At 39.5% G+C, this 12,987-nt stretch overlaps 1 protein-coding gene across 3 annotated transcripts in view; it reads left to right on the top strand.

The window, feature by feature from the left end:
* LOC133518276 (muscleblind-like protein) overlaps positions 1 to 12,987 on the top strand; it is a 166,125-nt gene that overhangs the window by 32,863 nt on the left and 120,275 nt on the right. The window lies entirely within an intron of this gene.

Here is a 12,987-nt window from a genome sequence, read left to right as displayed (position 1 = left end):
TATATATATTCATTTTGAATGAATTTAGGATTTATAAAATTTTAATAATCGTTTGATGACACCCTTACACTAAATAACACCCGATGTACGATAACACCTTAAAGTCTTTAATTGAATGTGCTCTCACTTTAGCAAGCTTTACAGTAAGCGAAAGTCAATTTAGTTAAATCGCAATGAACGGCTTTTCGAACGAATAGAGGTCCTTTATCGCGTTTCACGCAAGTTTCCTCGGGCCGCTCTCTACTTACACGATTAATTTGAGTCGATAAATCCGCATTAAAAGCGGGGCCCGGCCCAGCCAACCGCGCCGCTCTGTGTAAGTAGCCGCCATTCCGACCTTTTTGTTCTCGTTCCGCTCTCTTCTCCACACTTCTACCGACCTGTTTATTTATCTATTAACGTTTTTCTCTCGGGTAAAGTGTAACATTGACGTTATCAAGGAGGAAATTGGTAAAGTCGAAGCTCCAGTTTGATTCGAGCGCGAGTAGGGCGGGCGCGATGGTCGGCGTCGGCGGTTCGCGGCGGGTGCGTCACTAGCCGCCGAGACAGACAGGCAGCGCGCGCGGCGCCTTGAAGCCCATTAGACGTCTGCCCGAAGCGGAACGCTCGATAAACTTGTAAAAACGCCTTCTACCCATTTAATTTTATACCCTCGCTTAAGCGTTGCTATTGGCAGATTTCCTCCTACTTTTTATAGGCCCGTCATTAACTGTATCGTGCGTTTATTATTTTGTGCTTGTTTTTAAGCTAAATTTACTCGTTAACCACCCTGCTGTTTTTTAATCAAGGGATATACCAAAATATATTCAATGTACAATTTAAATCCATATACATATAAATTAAAAATAAACATTAACATCGAATCGGGAATAATTATGTTTCTATGGACTTGATATAAGATTTAATTTCGCCTGGCCGATGTTAATTGTATTTGCACTAACCCTATAAAGATAAGCATTATAAATCTAAGTACTACACCTGTATAAATTGCTTTTTCCACTCTATATAATTGTATATTTACGTGTTCCCGTTTTTCCAGCTTGGTTACGAAAATTTACAACTGCAAATGTGCAAATTTGTATTATCTGTTTGTCGTATAAATTGGTACCTTTTGATGATATTTAATTATTATCTTGAAAGTCGAAATATGAATAACAATAAATGTTCACATTCAAAAGCTCACGCCGCGGGTCGAGGGAAGAACGCTAATATGGATACATAATATTTATTACCTCAAGTGATAAACTTTATGTTGCGGTAAGAGTTTTATTCCTCCTGAGAATCTTCTGTATATCGTTCTTTTTCATTGAATTTGGTGACACGTAGTCCGTAGATAAGTACTTATTATTAATAAATCAATTGCCTGCTTCAGATGAGATGTGTATTAAAAAGTTAATTGCTTTTGACCATGCATGTTCATGCATACGAAAGTTACCTACTTATAAGAAATCTGAATGTTTGATTTGATATAAATATAGGTTACGAAAGCAAAGAAAACGAAATAATGAGTCCACGTATGTCGTTTGATGAATTTATAAAACTATTACGTTCTGAATTGTTGTTTAAATCATTATAGCTATGTTTTAATTTATTATTAAATCATTCTACTTGAAGTAAGTTACCACATAGGAAAGTGATGAAAATAGACTTCCAAGATTTGCACGCTTGTACTACACGCAAGAGAAAAAATACTTTTAATAGTTACTTAGCAACATAATGTGTGCTCGTGTCAATCTAAAAAGTAGAAAAAGTCCCGAGTTTTCCCAGCACTTTAATTAACTAGAAAATGTATCAGGGCACGTACGAAAAGATGTATATTCAGGGACTCGTGCTATATAATTCGTTGGAAATATTCGCATTTTCCCTTCGGCGAGACGTTATCGCGGATGGCCCTCTCAACGCTCACGCGGGGGCGGCGCGGGCGCTCCCCGCAGGGACTTAATTTGTTGCTCTCCTGGCGCCTAGCATCTCACTTTCAAACGGCGTAACGCGACCTTAACGCGCGCCCTTGCCGTGTGTAGACCTCGTGTAAACACTATGGAACTCCCAAACGTTGTTATACATATCAGTTCAACATTACAATTTCATACAGATTACGTACTCGTTTTCCTGATGAATCGATGTATCTATTATTAGCGAAGTATACGAGCACGCAGCAACTTAAGTGTTTCTTATAACAAGAATCTGAAGATACTTACCTTGAAGCGACTGCATGTATAAAGCTGACTTGAATGCCGGCATGATCTTTTAGACACTCTAAAGTGGTATTCGATGCTTACTCATAGATCAAGCTTGCCATATTGAAAGTTTAATGCGGCGTCGATCCGTGTCGCGCTTGAAGCACGACAATCTAATCACAATGCCATAAAGGAGTGCACCGTAAAATATTTATGGGTACCGGAGCAGGCACGGCGCGTACCCGGCGCTACCGCGAGCCATACCGTCTCGACCGACATTATTAAACAGAACCTGTATAATGTTGATAGACAACTGACATCACTTGCCGTGCTTTACGCGGCTAACTTTTACTTAATGTAGCTATTTAGTTTATGGCCTTTAAGTAGGAACCGTTTAAGTAGAATGAGGTGACTCCTGAATATGATTAAATTTTACATAAGACTTGATGAGTCGGGGGCTCAATTAACGAAGTCCGGGGACCGTCGGCCGCTCAGCTCGTTATACACCCCGTGCAAATTGGCGCCGACCACTGACTGTAACGATAATGATGCCCTGCGAGTGGCACCTACCCTACATCCACTAACCGAACCTAACTCATCTCATGGGGAGTCCTAAAAGCTACTTTATATGATGGAGCTACGCATTTGGCAGTCACACAAAACTCGGTGGTTTTTGCGGCACATAAACAACCCACACACGTGCCACCAACCGCGTATCGATTGATTTAACTTAAAATGCACAGTTTTCAGGCGTGATGTCGATTAGTTTCCGCCAAATTTTCCACTGCGGGCGCTTGGCAACCGCGCGCTGTGGTACACCACAATCACCCATTCAAATTGGAGAGTACAAGTACTAGATGCTACCGTAGCATCTGCGGCTATTTATATTTTAATACCGCCTTTATTATTATAAACTCGCGAAAATATATTTAAGTAGGTTTCCTATAAATGCAATCACAGAACGTGGCAACACTCGTTATCATATCCAACGCGATCGGTCACTGAAAGCTTTTTGAAAGCTCGCAGCGGCAGACGATGAAAGGTTCACGCAGTGATCTGAAGTGAGTCAGTCGCCCAGATAATCGTACAATAATATCATTTTACGTATTGCCTTTCTGCTCTTTCGTAATAATTTATACGCATACCTACTCGAGACTTCTTGAAAACTTACTTTATATAATAACAGTATTTTGTGACTATTGAAAATACGAATAAAACCATGCGTTATGTTACTTATGTTCCTTTTGCTATCGAATACGTGATAAATCACAGAATAATGCGATCTCTTCCGTGCCTCAAGTCGCGCCCCTAATGTCTTCTTAATGCTGTATGGAGTTGTCACACTGCACTTTCTCAACTTTCAGTTGTCCATTCCGTTTAGTAGGTATTTGAATAACTATACGAAAAAGAAAATATAAAAGGTGTGTCAAGAATTTGACTCCTCACTTATACCTACATCACTACACCTACAATTAAGTTATGACAGATCTACATAATTTAAATATATGTCTGAAAGCGCTCGTTTCATAACTATATCGTCTGTGGTCTAATTTACTTCAGTTTATTTTCTTTGTTTTCTCACGGCTCTACGAAGCTTTTTCGCTGCATATGGAGAAATCATGCACCAGGCTAAGACGAAGACATTGATAAGCTGTAGAGCTCTACAGCTCATCATTGAATGAGTTATCCAGTCACCAGCAGAAGTAGCTATAAGGTGGGCCAGTTGTCAAAAATCTTCTACATACTATTTTAACAACAATGATATCACCAGATTATTATTAACAGTCCGCCCGTTTAACTACTTCTATTGCTGACTATTCAAAATCTTTTAAAAATCGGGCATCAATTCAGAAATCACCTAACCAGCAGCACACCAAATACCATTTAAGTTTATTAATTAAGTTGGTACATTATAATTTACTAACAGCTGATGCGATAATAGTGTAAAGAGTGGAGTTGGTGTCTATAAGTGCATAGAGTTTGTCAAGTATGAAAAGCTCCATTTGAACGTGAGTTTTTTTGCCCGCTTTGCCACTGCCGGCTCGCCGCGCTTCTTTTGTTCCTCGAACGTGATCTGACCGAGATGAAGCTCACCGACGTTATTGCTCCGTTCCTCGCTTCAATCGAGTTTGTTTCTACTCGTCACTTTTGTTCTATTTTGCGTATTAACATCACTGAAATCATTTTCCGCTCCAGCGTAGACGATTTTCCTCTGAAGACTTGGAAATCCCCGCACCCATTTGTTTTCATGACGTCTAAGACGTAAGCGCATTACATTTTTGTGCTAGTCGCTTCGCCGCCATATCTCATGGTTCCATAAGGCTTCGCTTCCAATATAACGCCTCGAGATGACAAACGGCTTGCAGTCAAATGTGACGTAAATATTTCTGAAACAGAATTTTATACCATGAAATGTGATTCTATTCCTCGTATTACATTGTGCTGTTGGGGCCTCAGTGACAAGGAAATCTTGAAATTCTTGCCTTGGGCAAAGTGAGGCTTTGCAAAGATCGATGTAAACTCACGCTCGCCTCGTACGAAAGAGATTGAAAAGTTTGTCAGAGCTTAGAATTGTTCTTTCTGCGTGCCTGATCGCAAGCCACCCTGCCAGGCCAAACCATAAATTATTGCCGCGAAAAAGTTTTAAAGCTATTATAACTCTGATCCACAGGTATAAATTGAGTAATTCACCATTTGGTAGGATGCGGAAATGTGAGATTATATCATCTTCTTAGCTTTATTTCTGGATTCTACTAACATTCGTTCTGCAAGTTGCGTTAACAGCAAAAGTAACATAATATTACATATAAGGATTATAGCTGCATTTACATGTCAGTAGTGTGGGTTACCTAAACAGTCAGGTAGGGCAGTCGCTTTTGGGTAAAGGAAAACATCGTGAGGAAACCGGACTAATCCCAACAAGGCCTAGTATACCCTCTGGGTTGGAAGGTCAGATAGCAGTCGCTTTCGTAAAAAATAGTACCTACGCCAAATCTCGGGATTCGTTGTCAAGCGGCCCCAGGCTCCCATGAGCCGTGGCAAAATGCCGGGACATCGCGAGGAAGAAGGAGGAGTGTGGGTTACCTCTAAGACTCAAGTCCTTTGAGTCCTCTGCTTTAAGACTTGACTCAGTTTTCGAAACTGTAGTATTTAAGATAAAACTTGAGTCCTTATCGAGACCATGAAATTTAGACTTAAAACTCGAGTTCTTACCAACTCTACATGTATGTGCAGTGAGCGACATCGAATAGTAGGCGAAGTGCGCTGGATGGATTGAGCGGTTATCTGCGTATCGCTTGGCTACGCCCGTTGTAGCCGCCATGTTTATTTTTAGTCTCGCGTGTACATTCACTATTGCAATTAAATTTACAGCGATCGGCCAGGCTCCGTAATGGTGGACGAGGCTCCGAGCTCACCGCTCGCGGACTCCGATACAGACGCTCCAAAATGACAAGCTACCGCTATTTCAAAAATGTCTGCTATTTTACGCGAGAATTCCGCACGGTCGATGAGCAATAATTCTTGTGTTGAACGGGTGAAACTTTCGTCGGATTACTTTTATTAATTTATTATAAATTATTTTGAAGCGAGATATATTTGAATAGTAAATTAATTTTACCTAATTCTGAAACAATTCCATAAATCCATGTGTCGAAAAAATAGTACTTTATGTGACTGCTTCATAATGTGTTAATGCCTAATTATGTACAGTTACATACACAATTTTATCTATACACATATTATAAACTTTCTATGATATATTCACTAACCTCTTATTACCACCAACATTGATGTATCGTTGCTCTCTTGGCGGAACTCGCGGATATCAGGTGGCGTCTCCGAAATATCTTTATCTCTCATTTTACACGAAACTTTTGCTATAGTTAGTTTAAAAAGAACAAAACTAATTAATTATAAACTTATAAATAATTAAAAGATAAACTGTAGGTACGTCAAATGACGCTAAATGATTTTTTTTTCACGCATGTCACGTGTCCGGGGCCCGATTTCCGTATCGTTTTATATCAACTAACATGCGAGATTTGTCAAAATTGTACCTATGCAATTGACATTTCATTTCAAATAAAACGACGTTCAGAGACGTTTGAAATTTGAATGTCATTACCGAATTGATTTTGATAATAATAATGAAGCAATTCCGACATTTCCACAGATAAACAATTTGTTACAACAAAACAGTTTATTAACATTAATGTTGGCCATTATTTACGGATTTTGAAGATATCATGGTGGGTTTATGATATGTGTGTAGATAAAATACAACAGCGGCTAAGTCAGTTTTGCTGTTTTAACCTTACGATTCAGATAAGGGAGCGAGCGAAAGTAACACGCGTGTCGTGGCAGTTAATACCCTTGTTCGTCAAAATACCATTACCCACACCGAACGACGGGTCCCCCTGTCAGGCTGAGATTTGGCGTAACTTAGTGACTGATTAGCAATTTCTGTTTGCTGGCGGGCGCGACAGGTGGTCGGGGAGCAGAGGGGGGCTGACCCGCGGCCTCTTGCCTGATTGATGACCGAGACTAGCTTCACTCTGACACTGCCTCGACTTCTTATATCTGCACTTCAGTGCTACATTTAGCTTACAATGTTTCCAACTACGCTTTTAAAGTTATAGTTTCCGCTAAACGAACTTAATGACCAACATTCTAAAGCAATGCATAAATCCATTTCAGCTTCGAGTAACGTTTAAGAGACGGAAGATTTTAGAATGGCGTGGTATCCGAGCTGAAAGCCAAGTGTTATCATATCACATACAATTGTTTAAGGAGCAGTCCCACGCTCTGCGGCCGCGGTCTAATAACCCGAGGTCGCGTCAAGATCTCATGCATATTCACGGTTCGACCGGCGGTTCATCTGTAACGGTCCTGCGACCGGTTGTGTGAGCTCATTGTTGCAAGTGTCCACATGGCCGAGCGACCCGCCACGTCTTACCCTGAGCCGTCGGCGCCACCCGCTAGCCATGTTTGCTCACATGTACCCAATCATGGTTTTATTACAAAAGTGAATCATATACTCTTGATTAATCAGTGATATTTTTAGAAGTGTGGCGCCATGATGACTTATTTGTAGCCTTTGCAATAAGCTCAGCATGCATCAGTAGGTGGGTATTTTTATTACTCACAGCGGTACCTTCTTTCTACTTAGGTTTTGTTTTCAGTACGATCGATTTTTCTTCTTTTTCTGTTTATGGAAACAATAGTTATGCAATCACATTATATGAACAGTTTTAATTAGTGTTCTAAATATAAACAGTTTCATAATAGGTAGGTACGAGCTTTTGGCAAATATAATTACATACCAAATTATTTTTAAATACGTTGGTTATTATGATGGCAAAGGTCAGGTCAGTTCACTACTAGACATTTATATTCTAATTAGATGCCACCAACAGCGAAGGATTCGTGAGGGGTGCATATGTAATTCAAAGGTAGGATTCGATATTACGAAAATTATGACATTATTTTAATATTAGTTACTTAGTAACAATTTTATGAAATTGCGATAGAAATTTAATTATAAATGGAACAAACAGGCTTAAAATGTTTTTTTTTACTTATAGTATAGGTTCTTAAAACTAATTACAATTTGCCACTTTGTCTCATTTTTAGTCCAGTGACTACGTACAGCAAGGCTTACACACAAGCAATTTATTCACTATTTTTATGTTTTAGTATCAATAAAACAGCGTATTTAAGTGGCGTAAGTAAAATATCTATTTTATGTTTTATTGAAATTACTTTATTCGCATATTTTTACTATTCTAGCAAACCGGAACAAAACAAGCCGCACCGCGTCGGCCCAATCGATTCAGTTTCGTCTATTTGTAGATTTATTTCAATTGATTGAAATCGATACATCCGTAACCACTATTCTTTTGTTTTTACTGGTTAGTGTTATTTTTTTACTTTTAATACAGCTACCTAAAAATTTGGTACGCGGTAGTTATTTATTGGTACGAGTGAGCTCAGTGTGATCATATCTTTAACCATCCCAATTTTTAAATTTGTATGGCGCTCATGGATTATGCGGCTTGTTATGGACTGTGTTTTTTTAAATTATTTCAATAATGTTTAAAGAACAACAGTTTGTTGTGCACGGTTTAACTTTTGTTTTCTGGATATTTAGGTACCGGGTATATATACATTAAAAACTATGTATATGTACTTATATTCCATTTTGGAGGAGGAAACAGCGGAGATAGATCTTAATTTTATAAATATTAAATTAACGTTAGGTTACATTGTTTTGATTTTACTAAGCGTATGACAAGCGGTCTCTTAAAAAGGTTGAACATACGTGTAATGTAAGTAGCTCGTCTTTTAGTCTTACGCGAATTCATCTCAGCGGGCAGTAAAATAAAGATGTTGCAGTAATGCATTTTACATTTTGAAGGATCATTAAACTGCGCATTACACGGCCCGGCCCGCCGAGAGGCAATTAAAAAAGAACTGTTAAGACGGAGCTCGTAAAAATGAAGTCGTGTTTCCAACTGATTAAAAAGTCTTCTGTAATCTTAGAGCACGTCGAATTTTTAATCAAATTTGTTATCACGGCGACATTGGTAACCTTTCAACTTTTGCTACACTTTATCAATAACGGCTAGTAGATGGTAGTATAGGTATGGAGTTAGGTAAGCGTACCGTTATATCCACTATTCGTTAAGTTACCTATCATTAATTTCGGACATATAATTAATGTTAGTACCTACAAAGAAAATTATAACAGAGAGGTAAAGTCTAATGCAGTGTCTTACCTGAGCGAATAACTCGCGAACGCGAAGCGGCGCGGGTGCATTCAATCCTTTGATACCTACGGAAGTGTCCTACGTGGGCGATCTCCGAATGCCGTAGGGCCGCCGCGCCGCGCCGCGCCGCGCCGCGCCGCGTCGCATTCGCGAATCATCGCCCACGTAAGCCGCGCTGTAAGAAAAAAACGTGCCCCTTAGATTGACATTCAAAACAGATGGCGCTGTACTGTGCCATATATTTTGCGGTCACCGGATTGTCAAACGTCAACTTTTGACAATTAGAATTACCGGAAAATATATGGAGCAGTACAGCGCCATCTCGTTTACCTGTCGAATTCGAAGCACGCAATTGTCTTACACATCTCAATCAAAAGACAACATCGACACTTTTCATTTACAATTGCATTGCTTGTTTCCAACTGAAAAGTTTTGTTGACCTGTAATTTTAGCCTCCGCCATTGCCAGCACTGTGGACCATTATAGGAATGTGGACAAGTTAGCACTGTAGACCATACAGGCATGTGGACAAGATAAGAAGGTCACGATATAGGAATGTTTACGAATCAGAACAGTGGACCATATGAAAATAATGACAAGTTAAGACGTTTACGAAGTAGGATTGTGGACGAAGTGATCCTGAGCCCCCGAAACTCGGCCGCCTGTCATGATTTATCAATTAACACCAACTCCATCGGTTTTCAGGTGAATGTCAATTACGAGGTCGAAGTCTTAGGGACTTCGCCCACGGATAACGTGATCAAGTTAACCAATTAAGACATGAACAATTTTGTTGCAAAGTTTAATGACGGATCGACTTCTCTTATAACCAAAACTTAAATAAATTGCGAGGTGACTAAATATAGCTGCGTCAATTTTCAACATCTGACGTTTTATAAATGAGGTTGACTTGTGTGTCGTTAAAAGCAAGTCAGATATAATTATTAACGCCAAATTGCAGTTTTGTATATTTAATTTTGATACGTTTAAATCAAGGACAAATGCCATGAAAGAAATGGCGACTAGAATGGCGGTCACGAGGGCAGACTCTAAGAAAAACCTTAAAAGGTTGATGTTGGCTCGATAGAAAAAAAATCACGAAAACATATCTAATTTTCATTTATTTTCAATTGTATGTCATTACCCTGCATACCACAGCAGTCTAATTTTAGAATAAAATAGCTAATGATAACGATCAAAATTTTAAACATTTAGAGAGAGTAATCGCGGCGCGACTAATCTTTTGTTCATTTCTTATTTCCTGGCTTTATGCCCCCTCTTAAGACGATAGTGGAGAACCCACGCGAAATCGCCTTATCATACAAACGTAGTCCTCATTTTCCCCTTTAGATATTAACATTATTGAAAATACTTTGACACAATTTGTTGTATGTATATCAACCACATCTATGCCCCAACGTTTGATTATTTCGAATTTTTATTTATTTTAGGAGTTAGAAGCATTTAAAATGTTGTATGAAATCGGTTATTGCCCCTAATTTTTATAATAATGAAAAATTCGGAAACAGTCAAACGTAGGGGCATAGCAATGGTTAATATACAGCAAATGATGTAAAAATAATTTCCATAATGTCAATAACCAGAGAGGAAAATGGGAACTACGTTCGTATGAAGGATCGGCCGTTCTCTTTCCTCTTAACAGTTTGCTATGCTAGTTATTTTTTGTGAGCAATGATAACATTTATTTCGGGTCCTCATATTAGGTGTGTCCGTCATTTTAGATTATAAATGGACCAAAAACCAAACCAAACAGTTTGCCACAACGCCCTAAAAGTACCTAACCGTTGTCGTTGGAACATATTGTTAGATACTTTGGTCAAAGGCTGTTCACAGACACATTTCCTGTTTCGGAACGTCGCGAAATCAACAACTATTACGTAGCTACACGATCTGGTACCAGTATGTGCAGTTTCAAAATAGCGTTTGCGGTTACAATGATATCGCTTTGTACATATTTAGAAACCTGCACAGGTCGGTGCAACGTTATTTAATACGCGACCTATTTGCGGTCAATCTGTCTCCTACAACTCGCCTCGGCTGGTGTGTGTCGGTTAATAAACCTTAGGCTGCATTCAGAAACTTAAAGTAATTGACCTACCTCACCTAAAATCGTCGTCGGTGTGCACAAATATAGTGCGCTTTCTATAGCAATAGCGAGAGAGCGCTCGCACTCAATATAATTTTGATATAATTCAAATTCGAGAATAACTCGCAAAACTTACCTATTTCGCTATGAAACAATATTAATCTTATGTGTGGCTTTGTTGACAAGATCAAAGCGTTTTGCTTAAAAACAAAACAATTGCAAAAGCCTCTCAGAGTCGCACAGAATCCTCTCAGAAGGCTCTCGAATAATCTTCCTCGCGTTGTCGCGGCATTTTTGCCACGGCTCATGGAAGCGTGGGGTCCGCTTCGCAACTTATCCCTAGAATTGGTGTAGGCTCTAGTTTTTACGAAAGCGACTGCCATCTGACCTTCCAACCCAGAGGGTAAACTAGGCCTTATTGGGATTAGTCCGGTTTTCTCACGATGTTTTCCTTCACCGAAAAGCTACTTATAAATATCAAATTATATTTCGTACGGTCGGTACCCCAACTGAATAAGTAACCAAGTAGCCATACTAATTGTATAGGAAAGTGGATACTTATGTTAGGAAACCGCACTGTACATAAGCTCCGAAAAACTCGTTGGTACGCCCGGGTTTGAACCCGCGAGCTTCGGATTGAAAGTCGCATACTCTTACCGCTACGCGACCAGCGCTTCAGGAAATTCCTCATCAACCGCCGCAGTCAAAAAGGTTAGCGTTAGTCCCTAATTCCCTATGAACATATTAATGAACTAAGCCCAGTCACGGCTGCGAATTTAATTCGTAGGTAGGTAATTTCCTATAATGGAGCCACACTCCGTATTGGCCATTATTACTTATAACGCAATTTGAGTCGTGCTGTAGAATATTTTTCATAAGTTCTAACGCTACATTTTTTAGGGTTCCGTTCCGTAATCAACTGTGCGTCCGGCGGCGGCTTTGCTTCTTGATCGTTATTGCTAGAAAGCTGCAATTTGGCATGGATACATAAACAGAGCTCGGAAAGGGTGAGCTATTTGCCTTATAATATGACGTAAGACATGTTAAATTATAAGGTAATATCTCTGGGTATCGTACATGGCAAAGCTACTAAATATCATCAGCCTTAAAAGCGGCTCCCAATCATCACTACACCTTATAAAACAAAGTCCCCCGCCGCGTCTGTGTGTATGTCAATTATGTTCGCGATAAATTCAAAAAATACTGAACGGATATTCATGCGGTTTATGCTTGAGAAAGGTTTAGGTGTATAATTTGTTAAGGTTTTGTGTAACCCTTGCGAAGCTCGGGCAGGTCGCTAGTTCTAAGTATCTAAGTTCGATAGTCGCTAGTTAGTAATATAGAGACATAAGCATGTCTGGTGAAACGCTTCAAATATCTCATGTCCTTCGTTCAGTACCCCTAGTGTAAATTTATTCGGTAGCGAAACGTGACGTACGCGTTTGCGTTAAGTCTCATTTTGTATGGGTTTTTGAACAGCGCGCCAAGCGGGACGTTTTGGAAAGTCAAAAATCTCATACAAAATGACACTTAACGCAAACGCGTACGTCACGTTTCGCTGTCGAAAATATTTACACTAGGGGTACAGTTCATTACATTCGCATTAGCGTCGCTCAACAGTTTGTAAAATTTTATAAGAATCGCAGTGTCTCCCAAAGATTAAGAATTTACCTCCATAGAAAATAACAGTTTTGAATGATTCACGGTTAGTTTCACTAGAGCTCAATAAAAACAATATAAAAGGTAATCACGGTTTATATCCCGGTCGATTTAAGGCCATAGAAAATAATAAGGAGGTCCCAAGTGCTGGTAAATATTGGACTACTTGTTCATTTCCGAGCTTCCGGCTAACGAGGGCGCGTGCGACAAGACCAATAAGTGGGTCAAGTGACCTATACAGACCACTTGCCTACTAGGCGGAACCATTAAAGCA

Source organism: Cydia pomonella, chromosome 5 (genome assembly GCF_033807575.1).
Source record: "Cydia pomonella isolate Wapato2018A chromosome 5, ilCydPomo1, whole genome shotgun sequence".
Lineage (NCBI taxonomy): Eukaryota > Metazoa > Arthropoda > Insecta > Lepidoptera > Tortricidae > Cydia > Cydia pomonella.
This window is presented reverse-complemented; position numbering and strand designations above follow the sequence as displayed.